The 20,182-nt window shown below is 45.9% G+C and overlaps 1 long non-coding RNA gene across 1 annotated transcript in view; it reads right to left on the bottom strand.

Annotated features, from left to right (window-relative positions):
• The window catches only part of LOC140120573 (uncharacterized), a 44,122-nt gene extending 24,975 nt beyond the window's left edge, over positions 1-19,147 (bottom strand). The window contains exons 1-2 of the long non-coding RNA XR_011853879.1: positions 19,080-19,147; positions 18,220-18,251 (exon numbers count right to left, since the gene is read on the bottom strand). This is a non-coding gene — a long non-coding RNA (uncharacterized lncRNA). The remainder of the gene's footprint in view (positions 1-18,219; positions 18,252-19,079) is intronic.
• Between the last annotated feature and the right edge of the window lie 1,035 nt (positions 19,148-20,182).

Genomic DNA, 20,182 nt, shown 5'->3' with positions numbered 1-20,182 from the left:
GTGAACACAGTGAACACAGGATCATTTAAGTGAAAAACACAGTGAAAAACACAGTGAAGAATAGATTACAGATGTTCGGCACATCTGCTTACTTGTCGGGAGATACGCTGTCCCGGGATCTGCTGCTCTTCTTCCACTGAAGTCTCCCCGATGTCTCCGTGCCGCTGCCCGATGTCTCCGTGCCCCTATGTCTCCGTGCCCCTATGTCTCCGTGCCCCGATGTCTCCGTGCCCCTATGTCTCCGTGCCCCGATGTCTCCGTGCCCCGATGTCACCGTGCCCCTATGTCACCGTGCCCCGATGTCACCGTGCCCCGATGTCACCGTGCCCCGATGTCACCGTGCCCCGATGTCACCGTGCCCCGATGTCACCGTGCCCCGATGTCTCCGTGCCCCGATGTCTCCGTGCCCCGATGTCACCGTGCCCCGATGTCTCCGTGCCCCGATGTCTCCATGCCCCGATGTTTCCGTGCCCCGATATCTCCGTGCCCCGATGTCTCCGTGCCCCGATGTCTCCGTGCCCCTATGTCTCCGTGCCGCTCCGTGCCGCTGCCCGATGTCTCCGTGCCGCTCCCCGGTGTCTCTGTGCTGCTCCCCGGTGTCTCTGTGCTGCTCCCCAGTGTCTCTGTCCTGCTCACCGTGTTCTTCAATGTGCCCCGATGTCTCCGTGCCCCGATGTCACCGTGCCCCGATGTCTCCGTGCCCCTATGTCTCCGTGCCCCTATGTCTCCGTGCCCACGATGTCATCGTGCCCCGATGTCTCCGTGCCCCTATGTCTCCGTGCCCCGATGTCTCCGTGCCCCGATGTCTCCGTGCCCCGATGTCACCGTGCCCCTATGTCACCGTGCCCCGATGTCACCGTGCCCCGATGTCACCGTGCCCCGATGTCACCGTGCCCCGATGTCACCGTGCCCCGATGTCTCCGTGCCCCGATGTCTCCGTGCCCCGATGTCACCGTGCCCCGATGTCTCCGTGCCCCGATGTCTCCGTGCCCCTATGTCTCCGTGCCCCGATGTTTCCGTGCCCCGATATCTCCGTGCCCCGATGTCTCCGTGCCCCTATGTCTCCGTGCCCCTATGTCTCCGTGCCGCTCCGTGCCGCTGCCCGATGTCTCCGTGCCGCTCCCCGGTGTCTCTGTGCTGCTCCCCGGTGTCTCTGTGCTGCTCCCCAGTGTCTCTGTCCTGCTCACCGTGTTCTTCAATGTGCCCCGATGTCTCCGTGCCCCGATGTCACCGTGCCCCGATGTCTCCGTGCCCCTATGTCTCCGTGCCCCTATGTCTCCGTGCCCACGATGTCATCGTGCCCCAATGTCTCCGTGCCCCAATGTCTCCGTGCCCCGATGTCTCCGTGCCCCGATGTCTCCGTGCCCCGATGTCTCCGTGCCCCGATGTCTCCGTGCCCCGATGTCTCCGTGCCCCGATGTCTCCGTGCCCCGATGTCTCCGTGCCCCGATGTCTCCGTGCCCCGATGTCTCCGTGCCCCGATGTCTCCGTGCCCCGATGTCTCCGTGCCCCGATGTCTCCGTGCCGCTCCGTGCCGCTGCCCGATGTCTCCGTGCCGCTCCCCGGTGTCTCTGTGCTGCTCCCCAGTGTCTCTGTCCTGCTCACCGTGTTCTTCACACATATATATTGTTCTTCACATGCTATTTTGTTAGCACCGTTCCGCGCGTATCTTCCGACAAGTAAGCAGATGTGCCGAACATCTGTAATCTATTCTTCACTGTGTTCTTTACTGTGTTTTTCACTTAAATGATCCTGTGTTCACAGTGTTCACTGTTTTTATTCTATTCTTCATTGTTCTTCACTGTGTTTTTTTAATTAAATGCTCGATCTCGAGCAGGGGAAATACTCGTCCGAGCAACGAGCCGTTTCGAGTACCTTAATACTCGAACGAGCATCAAGCTCGGACGAGTATACTCGCTCATCTCTAATGGTGTCATACATCCTATTCATGTAAAAACAAATCCCATAAACCAAATGAAATAATAACACAAGACATGTACGTATGGTGAAAATATGGCTGTGATGCTTTATTATTGAGTAATCAAATTTAATAATAAACAATTGGATAAAATAAATAAATAACTTAATATATATCAGTAGATACCATTTAAAAATATTCAATAATACTGCAAATGAATCTCCCCTGCACAACATTGGGACAGTAAACATTCTAATAAAGGGAGGGACAGGCTTGAAAGCTGAAGACTGCCCCAGATCCTCTGCCGACAGCCATTTCTAAGGGTGAGTAGCCAGGATCACAAATCAATCAAAAAGATGCCTACTGTCACGGGTGCCCCCGCGATCCATGTCTCGGATCGCAGGCACACCCGTGCCCCTCTCTGTGGTGCTGCCCTCAACCCAGCACCAAACTCACCTCTTCACGCTCCTGCTTCCATCCGGCTTGGTCTGCGTGCACGTGCCGGTTGATTTAAAGGGCCAGCGCACCACTAATTGGCGCTGGCACTCCTGAGTTTCCTTAAAGGCTGGCTGTTCTCCGGATTCCCTGCCGGATCTTTGAGCTCTATTGCCTTAGAGTAAGCTTCCTGTTCCCTGCTCTTGTTCCCTGTCTGTTCTGGATTCCTGTTGTTACCTCGGACCTGACCTGTGATCTTGCATTTCTGCTGCCTGCCTTTACTCCGTGCCTGTTCCTGACGTTGAGCCTGATCACGTTTCTGTACTGTGACCTTGGCTGCCACCATGGGCTAGTCGTACCTGTGGAACGACCTGGTGGAACCCTGCCACAGCAGGACCATCCTGCTTTGCGGCGGACTCTTGTGAAGACCAGGTGCCACTTAAATTCCGGTCCCAGGTGTCGGCTAGTACCATCTCCTGCTGTGGTCCTCTGACCCCGAACCCTGACAGTATAATTTCTACGGAACAGCTTGTTGTTGCAGCTCCGATGGATCTTTGGCTCCTGGCAAGGCATATGTTAGATCTGCTCTCCAGAAGAGGATTCTGTCTTGGGGACATTATTCGCGTTTGGCGGGGTTGCAATGTTCCGTGGCCCTCATCTCCCGCTACTACTGGTGACAAAGTGAGAGGTGGCAGACTGGATTCCTTCTGATTATTCTATGTATTGGTGTTGTCAAATTGGGGTTGTGATCTAGGAGGTGTAGCTTTGGGACAGATATCCTCAAGATTCAAATTCATAAGGGGCTGATACCTGTTACTAAGTGGAACCTGGAGATGTGTAGGTCTCTGGCCGTTGATGGAGTTGCATTGTTTCTTTTAGGGTTGCTCTGAGGGGAATATGATGCCTGTTGGAAGCACCTGTCACATTTTGCTTCGATGGTGATTGTGTCCAATGTGAAGGATGTATCTTTTTATGTGCCCCAGTAGGGTGATCATTAGCAGGTTGGGCATGTTGTGTATGTTGTTTGATATGCCAGGTTCTGTTTATAAGAGTTGTCATATCTCCTCTTTCTCCTTGTAGTTTGTTGACTTTTTTTGTATATGAGCTCATTTTCCAATTTATGTCACTTACTTCACATGTTGGTGTTTGGTCTATCGAAATCCTTATGTGTCTGAAACTTCTGTAAGAGGAACACTATGGGAACTCATTTACTAAGGGTCCGCGACAACTTCCGTTTTGCGCTGTATTGCGCTGGCGATTGTGTCGCGCGCGATCGGATTTTGGCGCATCGGCTATGGCTTGTGAGCAACAGAAATCAGGGGGCGGGCCGTCGGACAATCAATACAGAATCAATATAGGGCATATATATTTTACATAGATATAACTACAGCATAACCATAGTAATCTTTATCTATATTATCTGAATTATTATTATGATGAATTATTAAATTGTTTATGTATTACTTATTATAAATTTTATATATTATATATCACAGATTTTTATGTATATATCAGCCTTTAAAACACCAGTCAATTACATAATATCTTATTCAAATACAAATTATATCATATTTTACTTTAACGTTTTGAAGGTATTTCATGCAATTTATTTTGTTTTATCTTATATATTTTGCTACTTTTTGTTACAGGAAATTTCTGGCATAGGAGCAGTGAAATAATTGTGCACCGCAAGAAATTGCAACAATATTTGCGCCTACGCCATCTCCACTCCATGTGGGCGTGGAGGGGGCGTGAAGGGATGCAGCTGCTGGCAGATTGGGCAGGCATGGGGTGTTCCTGCATAACACCCTGCATTAAAAACCCTGCGAACATACGTCAGGAGAGATAGGAGTATGATAGATTCCCCCACCATATGGCCCACCCCCGATTTCTGTCGCATTAAATCCAACGCAGCTCCGCCACAATCCGATTGCGCGAAACACAATCCCCTGTTAAATACCTGTCAAAGGCGTGCAAAACCTGAAAACGTTGTAAAGTCTGATGAAAGTGCGTCCGCGGACCCTTAGTAAATAAGCCCCCATATGTAATATAATGCATTTTAGACATTAGCTGCTCTGAAATTTAGGATGCAGCTCTTTATCCACCATATTAAGAATCTCCTAATTCTGTTTGCCAAGACTTACATCTTGCTGTTGTACTTTTCCCATCTGTATTCATACCTCTATTTTCCTTACTGCTAATGATAGGTCTGTTTGACAGGTTATACTATATGCCAAGTGCTTGTTTGGGAGGAATAAGCGTTCAGTATATTAATTGTAATATTAGCTATTTTTAATCCAGATTCTTGATTGTGAACAGGAGGTTAATTTTCCTGAGAACAATCTCAATTATCTTTTATTGAAGGCTTGGGTCTTGCTTATATACTTTTATAGTTCTACCTGCTAGGATCTTTCATATCATGGGGATTATTAGACCACTTGATGTTTTTAAATGATTTGAAAATTGTTTATGGCATTGAAATGCTTCAATAAAAGATAAAAAAATGAATCGTGTATTTGTGCTGATACTCCTTATATTGTGAATGAATTGTTATTATGCATATTATGTGTATCAATCTTATATTCTTACATAATGTAATACATATGTAATACATAAGATATTATTTTTTTTATAAGTGACATACATTGAATAAAGGAATTTATAGGTCAAGCTTGTACTTTTATACATACAATATGTTAGTGGTTATGTAAGTGGCTGCCTCCTTTCCATTCTTATTATTGCTGTACAGTGAATACAATACAGCATATTACCAAAACAACGGTATCATAAATTGGCCAGTTTCATACAGTATAATTGCTTTAGTAAAAATGTTCAATGTCAGTGAAGACAAATCTATATACTACAATAAATATATATTGTGCCACAGTTGTAATATGGCACAATGTAGCTGTGCCCATACAGAGCAGAAATAATTCCAGCACACAGTGAGATTTTAATGCATAAAGCATAACATGATTTTTGGTGGTGCCTCCTCCCAGCAGGATGAAGTGATGCTACAGAGGTTGCACCACCCTTTGGTTAGCCATGATCTTAAAGCAAACATGTCATCAGGATTTCACATTTTACCTTCCATTCAATTTTAAAAGTTGATAAAAGTATACCTGGTTCCCTCTCAGCAAACTGCATCAAGTCACAGAGTCATCATCATTATCTTCTCTTTATTCTAACCCCTCTACTTCCCCCTCCCCTCATGTAGACTAGACCTGACAGAGATTGGCGTGCAGCACATGGTCAGCTCATGTTTGCATGTGGGATAGGGGAGGAGGGAGCAGGAAGTAGAGTTGCAAGAGCAATGTGCAGATAATGAGATAATGATGCTGCATGACTCAATACATTTTGCTGGGTGCCAGTGAGCCAGCTATACTTTTATCAACATTTGAAGGGCATCTACCTCCAGGATCAAGGATTGTAAACCAAGCACAGTGACATATTGGTGTATGCCCCTTCTGGCAGGATCTGCTCTTCTTTAAGCTTCTTATGCCATTGTTTTTAAGAAAAAAGGCTTTAAAAACTATGCAATGAGCCTGAGCCTCCAGACTCCATAGATGTTATGGGGCTTAATTGCATAATTTTAAAGGCATTTTTTTGTAAAAAAATTTACTCCTCAATGACATTTCTTATTAGTCCATGCTATATACTGGGAAGAAGGAAAAAATTCCAAATGTGGTGACATTGGCAAAAAAATGTATTTGCGCTCCAAATGATAGGTCCACTTTATTCTTTGGTTTGGTACAAACCCCACCTCTTTATGTTGAGGAGCCCCCTTCATGCATGCCTAACATGTTCGACGCAGAGCATTAAGAGGTAAATTAATATTAGTTCAAGTTTTTTTTCATTACAATTAACACATTTTTAAACATCCCTTCTTTTTGAATATTCCAACCTAAAAGACACCTTAGACTCCAAACAATTCTTAGAATTGATGGATGCTTTCTGGCTGAACTCTAGGCTATTTATACCTTCTTCCATCAGACGTCTAAGGCACTTAAATACTTGGCCAGGGAAGCTGGTCTTGCTAATTTTCTTGATTATATTTTGGGGTCACCTTGTAAGTGAATTTAAAGATACTTGATAAGAAGAGCTTATCCTGCTCAATATACAATGCATATAATCCAAGTTCACTGGTAGATTCCTCCATTTGTAGAGTTGGTAATTCTGAGGTTAATATCATGAATATTGTCATCTTGTACCTGAAAATCATATCATCATATGCGTCTACAATGCACTGTTTGCATGTGTGATTGTGCTGAAAAAATCCCTTCAAATAAAATTTGAGTAATTGCAACAAAATAAATGTACCATATGTAATGTATATATTGTTAAGAATTATTTCCAATGGATAAAGGAAATCTACCATCAAAATCCAGCATGATAAACCAGGGGCACTTACTCATAGATCCGGGCACTGTGACTGTGGTAATCTTCTTATATTTCTTATCCAGGGCCTCCTTCCTTCTTAAATCAACTTTTAAAATTATGCTGATGAGAAGGTTATGAGCATGTTACTGAAGCCTACTCTGTCTTCACAGGCAGTTACAATTCAACAGAAGGCATCAGTCTCACCCTGTGTGCCTGTATCTATGAGTAAGTGTCCCTGGATTATCATTGATTCATTGGTAGATTTTCTTTAAGAGGTTTTCCGCACAAAACAAATTAGGCCCCATCCATGCTGATCGGTGGTGGATTCAGTGATGGGACCCCCACAGATCACTAGAACGAGGGGTCTGATGAGGTCCAATGTTCCCAAGATGAATGGAGCCGCAGGACACGCATGTCTGGGCTGACCGGTTCATCTCTTTGCTGTCAATGCCAACTTTGCCGCCAATCTGAAAATATCCCATAGATAAATTAGTTAAAAAGATATTATCTATTAATTTGAGTTGCCTGAGAATAAGGGAAAAAAGATAAACAAAGGGCCTTCTATGTTGTTTTAGCTACAAACCCGAGCCCTTTTCACCAGAACCCAGGATTAGGTATAAAGGGAACCTAATCTTGAAACTTTCTTATGGAAATCAATATAGCAGTGTGGGTACACACTACATTTGTCTTATTTTAGTGGTAGAAATGCAGTGTTTCTCTTATCTGCTCTTTCTGACTCTGAAAATCTCCTCTCTCCTTCCCTTTTTCTCTGCATTTTAATAGTATGTGAATTTTTAAACCAAAGTCCAGACATGTAGGATTTAAAGCTAAATTTCAGATTAAAAGAGGGGGCAGAGGAAAAGAGCTTGATAAGAAGGAAAAATAGCACTTACATCTAAAAAACATATTACAAAGATTATATGTACTTGTAATACTGATTGCAAGTTACCGTTTAAAGGGAACCTGTCACATGGAACATACAGCCTGATCTACAGGAAGCGTTGTATTAACCAGAAGGAGCTAAGAAGATTGATTATAGTTTTGTGAGAAAAAAGAAAATATAAGACCCCTATAAACAGCACCTAGCATACGGCTGCCAAATAAGTGTATTGTGCAGGGAACAGTATGGAGAGCACGCATGTGTGTCATTGTAACGTGCCGTTGCCATATGTACGGTCCAGCAGCACGGCTTCACTATACTCACAGAACTCACAACTCCCATTCTCCAGGTCCCGGCCCAGGCATAGCATATGTTTATGTGAAAGCAGCCTAAGGCCACATGCACATTACACTTGTTATGGTCACACAATTTACAGCAAAATCACGGATCCCATAGAGGTGTATGGCACTCGGTCACTGTGCAATGAGTACACTGTGTATCACTGTAACATGATCAAGACTGGTGGCCACCATGTACCATAAGGGACAAGTCCTATACTTTTATATTTTAATGGGGTATTCTAACTTCTGCCACAAAAACTCATGATGCAGTAAATAAATGAATACAACAAAACTCAATGTTATTAATCACAAAATCGAACTAAAATTGTTAGCTTTGATGATTTACAAAATGTTATGGACTTTCTAAAATAGGTGGAGTTATCTCCAAGATGGCTGCCACTGGAGATCCCATGATCCATTAGTTCCTAGTAACCCCTCCTCCTTCTTTTGCTCTGCTCCCAGTGATGATGTAACAGCCTTCCCTGCTCTGTTACCATAATAATGATGTGTAATAGAGATGAGCGAACACTAAAATGCTCGGGTACTCGTTATTCGAGACGAACTTTTCCCGATGCTCGAGTGCTCGTCTCGAATAACGAACCCCATTGAAGTCAATGGGAGACTCGAGCATTTTTCAAGGGGACCAAGGCTCTGCACAGGGAAGCTTGGCCAAACACCTGGGAACCTCAGAAAAGGATGGAAACACCACGGAAATGGACAGGAAACAGCAGGGGCAGCATGCATGGATGCCTCTGAGGCTGCCTAATCGCACCATTATGCCAAAATTATGGGCAACAGCATGGCCATGACAGAGTGACAGAATGAAGCTAGATAGCATCTAAAACATCCAATAATTGACCCTGACACTATAGGGGACGGCATGCAGAGGCAGCGGCAGCAGGCTAGAGAGTGTCATGGCGACATACCCTAAATGGACTCAGGCTTCAAACCAATGGGTGGCAGAGAGGAACCAAAGGAGGTGAGCAAGAAGCGCTCAAATAATATCGGTACATGATAAAAGTTTGCCAGTATATTTTGTGGATTACACAGCAGGGTGGCGACAAAGTTAACATGGAAGCCATGAAAACAACCCAAAATTCTGCCTGACACAGCTCGTTTGATAAGGGGACCATGTATGGAGGCAGTGAACTAGTAGTAGATTAAAGGTGCTGCAGTTAAAACTATGTTAGTTGGATCTTGGCATGGAGCTGGCGCTCCGCTGCCAGGCGAGCTTTCGCCAATCCAAGCCCCTGTCTATAGGCTACTCCCCAAACAGCACTTCTAAGAACCTTTTGTATAAGATCAAGTGTAGTAGCGTTCTTATAAGTTTAGGATATGGCGGGTGAGGGGAATGTAAACAGATGCGCAAGAAGCGCTGAAATAATATCCCTAAATGGTAAAAGTTTGCAAGTATATTTTGTGGATTACACAGCAGGGTGGCGACAAAGTTAACAACTTTGATGTGGAATGCCCTGTAATAGCTCTTGGGCGGTGTGCCTTTTATCGCCTAGGCTCAGCAGTTTCAGCACCGCCTGCTGTCGCTTAGCGACGGCACTGCTGCTGTGCCTAGAGCTACCGACTGATGGCGCCATGCCCACGGATGGTAATTCGGAGGAGGAGGAGGTGGAGGAGGGGTGGGAGGAGGTATAGTAGGCCTTTGAGACCTGGACCGAGGTAGGCCCCGCAATTCTCTGCGTCGGCAGTATATGACCAGCCCCAGGGTCAGACTCGGTCCCAGCCTGCACCAAGTTAAGTGTAGTAGCGTTCTTATAAGTTTGGGATATGGCGGGTGAGGGGAATGTAAACAGATGCGCAAGAAGCGCATGATGCGCATGGAGCTGGCGTTCCGCTGCCAGGCGAGCTTTCGCCAATCCAAGCCCCTGTCTCTAGGCTACTCCCCAAACAGCACTTCTAAGAACCTTTTGTATAAGATCAAGTGTAGTAGCGTTCTTATAAGTTTAGGATATGCCGGGTGAGGGGAATGTAAACAGATGCGCAAGAAGCGCTGAAATAATATCCCTAAATGGTAAAAGTTTGCCAGTATATTTTGTGGATAACACAGCAGGGTGGCGACAAAGTTAACAACTTTGATGTGGAATCCATGAAAACAACCCAAATTTCTGCCTGACACACCTCGTTTGATAAAGGGACGATGTATGGAGGCAGCTATATGGACGACTTTTGGAGGTAGCAATGGAGACAACGTGTGGAGGCTGCTATGGAGACAATTTAATTTGGATAGTGCCTGTATGTGGCAGTCCCAAACATTTTTCAAACCAGAGGAGCAGGTAGGTGGCCCTCCAGTAAAATGGGATAGATTGAGTGCCTGTATGTGGCAGTCCCAAAAATGTTTCAAACCAGAGGAGCAGGTAGGTGGCCCTCCAGTAAAATGGAATAGATTGAGTGCCTGTATGTGGCAGTCCCAAAAATTCTTCAAACCAGAGGAGCAGGTAGGTGGCCCTCCAGTAAAATGGAATAGATTGAGTGCCTGTATGTGGCAGTCCCAAAAATTGTTCAAACCAGAGGAGCAGGTAGGTGGCCCTGCAGTAAAATGGAATAGATTGAGTGCCTGTATGTGGCAGTCCCAAAAATTGTTCAAACCAGAGGAGCAGGTAGGTGGCCCTGCAGTAAAATGGAATAGATTGAGTGCCTGTATGTGGCAGTCCCAAAAATGTTTCAAACCAGAGGAGCAGGTAGGTGGCCCTCCAGTAAAATGGAATAGATTGAGTGCCTGTATGTGGCAGTCCCAAAAATTGTTCAAACCAGAGGAGCAGGTAGGTGGCCCTGCAGTAAAATGGAATAGATTGAGTGCCTGTATGTGGCAGTCCCAAAAATGTTTCAAACCAGAGGAGCAGGTAGGTGGCCCTCCAGTAAAATGGAATAGATTGAGTGCCTGTATGTGGCAGTCCCAAAAATTGTTCAAACCAGAGGAGCAGGTAGGTGGCCCTGCAGTAAAATGGAATAGATTGAGTGCCTGTATGTGGCAGTCCCAAAAATGTTTCAAACCAGAGGAGCAGGTAGGTGGCCCTCCAGTAAAATGGAATAGATTGAGTGCCTGTATGTGGCAGTCCCAAAAATTGTTCAAACCAGAGGAGCAGGTAGGTGGCCCTGCAGTAAAATGGAATAGATTGAGTGCCTGTATGTGGCAGTCCCAAAAATGTTTCAAACCAGAGGAGCAGGTAGGTGGCCCTCCAGTAAAATGGAATAGATTGAGTGCCTGTATGTGGCAGTCCCAAAAATTGTTCAAACCAGAGGAGCAGGTAGGTGGCCCTGCAGTAAAATGGAATAGATTGAGTGCCTGTATGTGGCAGTCCCAAAAATGTTTCAAACCAGAGGAGCAGGTAGGTGGCCCTCCAGTAAAATGGAATAGATTGAGTGCCTGTATGTGGCAGTCCCAAAAATTTTTTAAAACAGAGGACCGGGTAGGTGGCCCTCCAGAAAAATGGAATAGATTGAGTGCCTGTATGTGGCACTCACAAAAATTGTTTCAAACAGAGGACCGGGTAGGTGGCCCTCCAGAAAAATTAAATGCATGAAGTACTATAGCAAGAGCCAGTGGGCCCTGTCAAAAAATAGCCATTTTCCTCTGCTTTACTGTACAAAGAGGAGGAGAAGGAGGAAAATGAGGAGGAGGAGTGGATCAATTATTCAGGTTGAGCTTCCTTCACCTGGTGGAGATTGGAAATTCTGAGAAATCCAGCCTTTATTCATTTTAATAAGCGTCAGCCTGTCAGCGCTGTCAGTCGACAGGCGTGTACGCTTATCGGTGATGATGCCACCAGCTGCACTGAAAACCCGCTCGGACAAGACGCTAGCGGCAGGGCAGGCAAGAACCTCCAAGGCGTACAGCGCCAGTTCGTGCCACATGTCCAGCTTTGAAACCCAGTAGTTGTAGGGAGCTGTGTGATCATTTAGGACGTTGGTATGGTCAGCTACGTACTCCCTCACCATCTTTCTGTAAAGATCAGCCCTACTCTGCCGAGACTGGGGACAGGTGACAGTGTCTTGCTGGGGTGACATAAAGCTGGCAAAAGCCTTGTAAAGCGTACCCTTGCCAGTGCTGGACAAGCTGCCTGCTCGCCTACTCTCCCTCGCTACTTGTCCCGCAGAACTACGCACTCTGCCGCTAGCGCTGTCAGAAGGGAAATACTGTTTCAGCTTGTGCACCAGGGCCTGCTGGTATTCATGCATTCTCACACTCCTTTCCTCTCCAGGGATGAGAGTGGGAAGATTTTGCTTGTACCGTGGGTCCAGGAGAGTGAACACCCAGTAATCGGTGCTGGAATAAATTCTTTGAACGCGAGGGTCACGGGATAGGCAGCCTAGCATGAAATCTGCCATATGCGCCAGAGTACCAACGCGTAAGAATTCACTCCCCTCACTGGCCTGACTGTCCATTTCCTCCTCCTCCAACTCCTCCAACTCCTCTTCTTCTGCCCATACACGCTGAACAGTGAAGGACTCAACAATGGTCCCCTCTTGTGTCTCGCCAACATTCTCCTCCTCTTCCTCCTCATCCTCCTCCACCTCCACCTCCTCCGATATGCGCTGAGAAACAGACCTCAGGGTGCTTTGGCTATCAACAAGGGAATATTCTTCCCCCGTCTCTTGTGACGAGCGCAAAGCTTCCAACTTCATGCTGACCAGAGAGTTTTTCAACAGGCCAAGCAGCGGGATGGTGAGGCTGATGATGGCGGCATCGCCACTGACCATCTGTGTTGACTCCTCAAAGTTACTCAGCACCTGACAGATATCAGACATCCACGTCCACTCCTCATTGTAGACTTGAGGAAGCTGACTGACCTGACTACCAGTTCTGGTGGAAGTTGACATCTGGCAGTCTACAATCGCTCTGCGCTGCTGGTAAACTCTGGATAACATGGTCAGTGTTGAATTCCACCTCGTGGGCACGTCGCACAACAGTCGGTGAGCGGGCAGTTGGAGGCGGCGCTGCGCTGCCCTGAGAGTGGCAGCATCTGGGCTGGACTTCCTGAAATGCGCACAGATGCGGCGCACCTTCGTGAGCAAATCAGACAGATTGGGGTATGTCTTGAGGAAACGCTGCACTATCAGATTTAACACATGGGCCAAGCATGGCACATGTGTCAGTCTGCCGAGTTGCAGAGCCGCCACCAGGTTACGGCCGTTGTCACACACAACCATTCCCGGCTTGAGGTTCAGCGGTGCCAGCCACAGATCAGTCTGCGCCGTGATGCCCTGTAATAGCTCTTGGGCGGTGTGCCTTTTGTCGCCTAGGCTCAGCAGTTTGAGCACCGCCTGCTGTCGCTTAGCGACGGCACTGCTGCTGTGCCTAGAGCTACCGACTGATGGCACCGTGCCCACGGATGGTAGTTCGGAGGAGGAGGTGGAGGAGGGGTGGGAGGAGGAGGAGGCATAGTAGGCCTGAAACACCTGGACCGAGGTAGGCCCCGCAATCCTCGGCGTCGGCAGTATATGAGCAGCCCCAGGGTCAGACTCGGTCCCAGCCTCCACCAAGTTAACCCAATGTGCCGTCAGCGATATATAGTGGCCCTGCCCGGCAGCACTCGTCCACGTGTCCGTGGTCAGGTGGACCTTGTCAGAAACGGCGTTGGTCAGGGCACGGATGATGTTGTCTGACACGTGCTGGTGCAGGGCTGGGACGGCACATCGGGAAAAGTAGTGGCGGCTGGGGACCGAATACCGAGGGGCGGCCGCCGCCATGAGGTTGCGAAAGGCCTCGGTCTCTACTAGCCTATAGGGCAGCATCTCCAGGCTAAGCAATCTGGAGATGTGCACATTAAGGGCTTGGGCGTGCGGGTGGGTTGCACTATATTTGCGTTTCCGCTCCAGCGTCTGGGGTATGGAGAGCTGAACGCTGGTGGATGCTGTGGAGGATCGTGGAGGCGACGATGGGGTTTTTGTGCCAGGGTCCTGGGCAGGGGGCTGACTAGCAGCTGACACAGGGGAAGGAGCAGTGGTGTGCACGGCCGGAGGTGAACGGGCTTGTTGCCACTGAGTGGGGTGCTTAGCATTCATATGCCTGCGCATACTGGTGGTAGTTAAGCTAGTAGTGGTGGAACCCCTGCTGAGCCTGGTTTGGCAAATGTTGCACACCACAGTCCGTCGGTCATCCGGTGTTTCCTTAAAGAACCTCCACACTTCTGAAGATCTAGCCCTCGCCGCAAGAGCCCTCACCACGGGAGCTTCACTAGTTGACAGTGGCGCTGATGCACCAGCTCTGGCCCTGCCTCTCCGTCTGGCCCCACCACTGCCTCTTCCAACCTGTTCAGGTCGAGGACTCTCCTCCGTCTCAGAAGCACTGTGTTCACCCGGCCTCTCAACCCAGCTTGGGTCTGTCACCTCATCATCCTCCGATCCCTCAGTCTGCTCCCCCCTCGGACTTCCTGCCCTGACAACAACTTCCCCACTGTCTGACAACCGTGTCTCCTCATCGTCGGACACCTCTTTACACACTTCCACTACGTCAAGAAGGTCATCATCACCCACAGACTGTGACTGGTGGAAAACCTGGGCATCGGAAAATTGCTCAGCAGCAACCGGACAAGTGGTTTGTGACTGTGGGAAGGGTCCAGAAAACAGTTCCTCAGAGTATGCCGGTTCAAATGCCAAATTTTCCTGGGAGGGGGCAGACTGGGGGGGAGGAGGCTGAGGTGCAGGAGCTGGAGGAGTGGGGATTTCGGTGACATGGGTGGACTGCGTGGAAGACTGACTGGTGGTGGACAAATTGCTCGAAGCATTGTCAGCAATCCACGACATCACCTGTTCGCACTGTTCTGGCCTCAACAGTGCTCTACCACGAGTCCCAGTAACTTCAGACATGAACCTAGGGAGTGTAGCTCTGCGGCGTTCCCCTGCTCCCTCATCAGCAGGTGGTGTCTCACCCCGCCCAGGACCACGGCCTCTGACCCCTGCAGTAGTTGGACGCCCACGTCCCCGCCCTCGTCCTCTACCCCTAGCCCTCGGGTTAAACATTTTTAAAATGAGAGTTATAACTTTTTTTTTTTTTTTACTTCTTTTTGTTTTTTTTTGTGTTTTTTTGTGTTTTTTTTTTTTTTTTGTGTTTTTTGTTTTTTTTTGAGTTTTTAAAACCAAACAATCCTATCCTATTGCTATGGCTATTTTCTAGCCAAGTATCAAAGGAAGCACACTACTATGCCAGATGAGATGACACTGAGTTATTGCCTAATAGAAATCCAACCCCTACTGAATTTTGCCACTTCGGCCTTTGCTATGGATATGTGCGCCACTAAGCGCAGAACACAGCGGTCGCAAGTCTCACTACAAATTGCTCAGAATTGGCAAGTACATGCACTGCAGAAACTACAGCCACCAGCAGATCAACCAGAAATCAAATATATAGAACGCTACTGTAGGCTTCAAGAAGCTGTTTGTATTCTCCTATGGCTATTTTCTAGCCAAGTATCAAAGGAAGCACACTACTATGCCAGATGAGATGACACTGAGTTATTGCCTAATAGAAATCCAACCCCTACTGAATTTTGCCACTTCGGCCTTTGCTATGGATATGTGCGCCACTAAGCGCAGAACACAGCGGTCGCAAGTCTCACTACAAATTGCTCAGAATTGGCAAGTACATGCACTGCAGAAACTACAGCCACCAGCAGATCAACCAGAAATCAAATATATAGAACGCTACTGTAGGCTTCAAGAAGCTGTTTGTATTCTCCTATGGCTATTTTCTAGCCAAGTATCAAAGGAAGCACACTACTATGCCAGATGAGATGACACTGAGTTATTGCCTAATAGAAATCCAACCCCTACTGAATTTTGCCACTTCGGCCTTTGCTATGGATATGTGCGCCACTAAGCGCAGAACACAGCGGTCGCAAGTCTCACTACAAATTGCTCAGAATTGGCAAGTACATGCACTGCAGAAACTACAGCCACCAGCAGATCAACCAGAAATCAAATATATAGAACGCTACTGTAGGCTTCAAGAAGCTGTTTGTATTCTCCTATGGCTATTTTCTAGCCAAGTATCAAAGGAAGCACACTACTATGCCAGATGAGATGACACTGAGTTATTGCCTAATAGAAATCCAACCCCTACTGAATTTTGCCACTTCGGCCTTTGCTATGGATATGTGCGCCACTAAGCGCAGAACACAGCGGTCGCAAGTCTCACTACAAATTGCTCAGAATTGGCAAGTACATGCACTGCAGAAACTACAGCCACCAGCAGATCAACCAGAAATCAAATATATAGAACGCTACTGTAGGCTTCAAGAAGCTGTTTGTATTCTCCTATGGCTATTTTCTAGCCAAGTATCAAAGGAAGCACACTACTATGCCAGATGAGATGACACTGAGTTATTGCCTAATAGAAATCCAACCCCTACTGAATTTTCCCACTTCGGTCTTTGCTATGGATATGTGTGCCACTAAGAGCTAAACACAACGGTAGCAAGTCCCCCTGCTAATTCCTCACAAAATGGTAAAAGATGCAAATTAAAATAAAAAAAGTAGAACGTTATTGTAGCCCTAAGAAGGGCTGTTGGGTTCTTTGAGAATCACTCCTGCCTAACAGTAAGCTAATAGAACACCCTAACGCTTTCCCTGACCAGCAGCAGCTCTCTCCCTAGCGGCATCCAGAGACAGAATGATCCGAGCAGCGCGGCCAGCGGCTAGTCTATCCCAGGGTCACCTGATCTGGCCAGCCAACCACTGCTATCGACGTGTAAGGGTACCACGTCATGCTGGGTGGAGTGCAGAGTCTCCTGGCTTGTGATTGGCTCTGTTTCTGGCCGCCAAAAAGCAAAACGGCGGGAGCTGCCATTTTCTCGAGCGGGCGAAGTATTCGTCCGAGTAACGAGCAGTTTCGAGTACCCTAATGCTCGACCGAGCATCAAGCTCGGACGAGCATGTTCGCTCATCTCTAATGTGTAACTACCATCACTGCACATTACCTCACTGAGATGGGTCTATCCACAACACTGGCCTTACTGGATGCACTGCAACCAACCCACTACAGACAAACATAGTGATGATCACATGGCCTGCCCATGCATGTGCAGGACGTGTGATGTAGACATGTGATCAGATCCCATCTTCTGTCCTGTGTCTCTTCTACAGGGACAAAAACTCACAAAACTGATTAAAGGGCCAGTATTATTTAATTTCTTCATTATAGGTTATGACCACAACATTTTTATGATAAAGGGAGCAACATTTTAAACAACTAATTACATATTATCTTATTTGTATATGAATCATGCTTATTTCTAGAATACCCCTTTAAGGTGGCAGACCCTCGATTTCTTTGGAGAGGGGAGGGAGGAGGCGCTATCTCTATATTCACACTGATACATGGAGTTATGTCACTGACAGGTTCTCTTTATAGTATGAAACACAGCACTCCATGAATTTCATTGAAGAGGAGGCTTCTTTTTTCTTCTTTCTTCACCAACCCAAAAGCTTGAAGCTGAACGTTACAAATGTTTGGTGAATGAAGAATCCACTTCTTCATTGAGATACATAAAGTGTTGCTGCTTTTCTTCGTGTATATCATTGGTTGGATCTGGGCTTCAGCTGTGGGCACCGACACTCATAAATTCACTTTGGTCCCTTTAGGGGGATGTTCCTCCTCCCATTTGGGTTCCCCAGATATATCAACAGTTTTCCAACACTCAACCATGTGGCCAGACAATTCTAGGGCAGGTCCTGCCAGGCACAGAATAGTGCTGTAATCCTGCTAGTTCCTGCAACAGTCGACTTGCACTGGTGGTGGCGTAAGAGGGGAATAGTCACAATTCTTGTCTGAATACCAGGACAAGCCTAAATGACTCCCTCTCAGTGCTGTCCCACTTCCACATTTAGGTTCCCTTTAAACAAAAGCCTTACATTACAAATTATGAAAAAGCAGCTGAAACTCTTGTCTATATAGTGGCCAAAGGCAACAAAGACACTTTGAGGACACTTCAAGTGGTTGGAAATTCAGCCATGTCTGCTTAGCCTCAACATGTGTCAGTACTCTTAGGGCTGAGCAAAATTAGTTATTCAGCATAAGCAGTAAGCAGAGAAAGTGAGAGGAACTGATTAATAAAGTTTACTGGTAAATTGGATAACATAAAAGTTTTCAATACCATGTACCAGTGTCATTATACCTTGTATTGTAATCACTTGCTTTCATCATGGTAGCTATGTTTTACCTTTAATGTGAACTGTCATATATTATAGACTGGAATCTAGAGCTACAATAACCCATGCTTGAAACTTATTTCCATAGGAAAATCATTATTTACCGTTAGATGAAAGGCTCCAGTGTAACCAACATCTTCATGTCATAATTTACAAAAAAGAAAGAAAATAATCATTTTAATAAGAGAATAATATGATTTGATTGTGTACATTTTTTTTTTACCACAACCCCTGACAGCAATTCATTATGCTGGAAGGGAAATTAGCATACAAGTAAATAGCTTATTATATATTCATTAACTCTATTAAGAATTTTATGACGTGGGCAGACTTCACTTGGGTATTCATGCTTCTCACTTGAAAATCATGCCTGCCATAAATATTCTAGATCTGAGCATGAATAGCTTTTAAAACGTAAGAAACAAGGCCTACTGTGATTTTCATGTTTTAGAACTAAAAGTAAGCCTGACAGCTCATGTGATACATCTGATTTAGTACATAATTGTTTCTCCAAAATACCATCATTCTTAAACATCTTTTGTGTTCTTCTGTTATTCCTTCTAAAAGACAATTCATAAAAATGGCTTCTGGGTATTATTAGGTGGGGATTCTCTGCACACTCTCATACTGACCATGCCATGATCAATAATGACTGCAGCATCTAAGGGGTTGATGTAAAATTCTGCTCCACATCATTTGTCCTTTTATTTCTATAGCAACCCAAGTTCTAATAAAGGCTCTCGGGTCTAAAGTCTTAATCTGAGTTTCCTGATGTGGTTTTAGGCTCCCAAAAATTCTACATTTATTAACTCATCTTTCAAAAAACAAGTCTATAAAGTACAACTGTAAAGTATAAAAATGTTTGCCTAGCTCTGCACTAGATCAAAATAAGCAACTCTCTAATTTACACCCATTAGCTATCTGCAGCTGTTTGTCAGCTAGCAGGCTAGAAGCTAGCAGTTACCTTATCTATCTGGCTGTCTTTGTATAGGTTGGTTGCCATGGGAATCCGTAGCTAGACAGAGAGGAGGGGTTACCAGCACATGCACACTCATAATCAGTAGTAAGATAATATCTTTTCCATCAGCATCTAAAAAGCACAAGGACCTTGGGTGATGTCATAAGCATGTGACTAATCACATGCATCAGCTCATCCAATTACAAACCAGGAATGGTATGTAGCAGTGCTGTTTGTGTTTGAAAGTTTGAATATACTATAAATGTGTAGGTATTAAAGTTTGAATATAGTAAAAATGTGTATGTATGAAAGACTGAAAGAACAAATAAAGACAGAGCTCAGGCTCCCCATCAGTTCTAATAACTGGCATCAGATCCTGCACACACAGGTCAGTGTAACCTCTGTGAGCAGATCTCTTTGTACAGGAAAAGGGTGGTCTGCAGATAGGGGGCAGCTTCCATAGAATAAAATGTCAAATAAAAAAAAAAAAAATCAGTGATTGGATTAAAAAAAACTATTTTTAAGGGAGGGGGTCTTCTGAAGAGGTTTCAGAGTACGTTCATACATGGCAGTAACGCATCCGAACAGCTGAGAAGGGGAGATTTGCCTGACTACATATAAAACACATACATTTGTTGTTAACACTTGTCTTAACATTATGTTAACAAAACCCATGACGTAATATAATGCTAACAAATGTATTTGTTAATGTCCATTTAAACACAAGTTAACATTGTGTTAACATACACATTTTGTAAACACATTGTTAACAGATATGTAATCAGGCAAATCTCTTCTCAGTTGATTTGATGTGTTACTGCTAAGTGTGAACGCACACTTATTGTGTGTGTGCATATATTTATATATGTATGATGTAAATATACTGTGATGCTAACCATGTGTTCATATTTGTATTCCTATGTCGATGCTTTATAGTGTAGGTTGACATGTTTTAACCCCTTCCCGACGTGGGTCCCGGTGCATGGAGAGGGCTCGCGGGCCGAGCCCTCTCCATAGCCGGTAAGTCTTTGCTGCATATTGCAGCAAAGGCTTACCAGTAACACCCGCGATCGGTGCTAGCACCGATCGCGGGTGCTTTCACGGCCATC

The sequence above is a fragment of the Engystomops pustulosus genome, chromosome 3, assembly GCF_040894005.1.
Source record: "Engystomops pustulosus chromosome 3, aEngPut4.maternal, whole genome shotgun sequence".
In the NCBI taxonomy this organism is placed as follows: domain Eukaryota; kingdom Metazoa; phylum Chordata; class Amphibia; order Anura; family Leptodactylidae; genus Engystomops; species Engystomops pustulosus.
The sequence above is the reverse complement of the archived record's forward strand: the minus strand, read 5'-3'. Positions and strand labels throughout refer to the sequence as shown.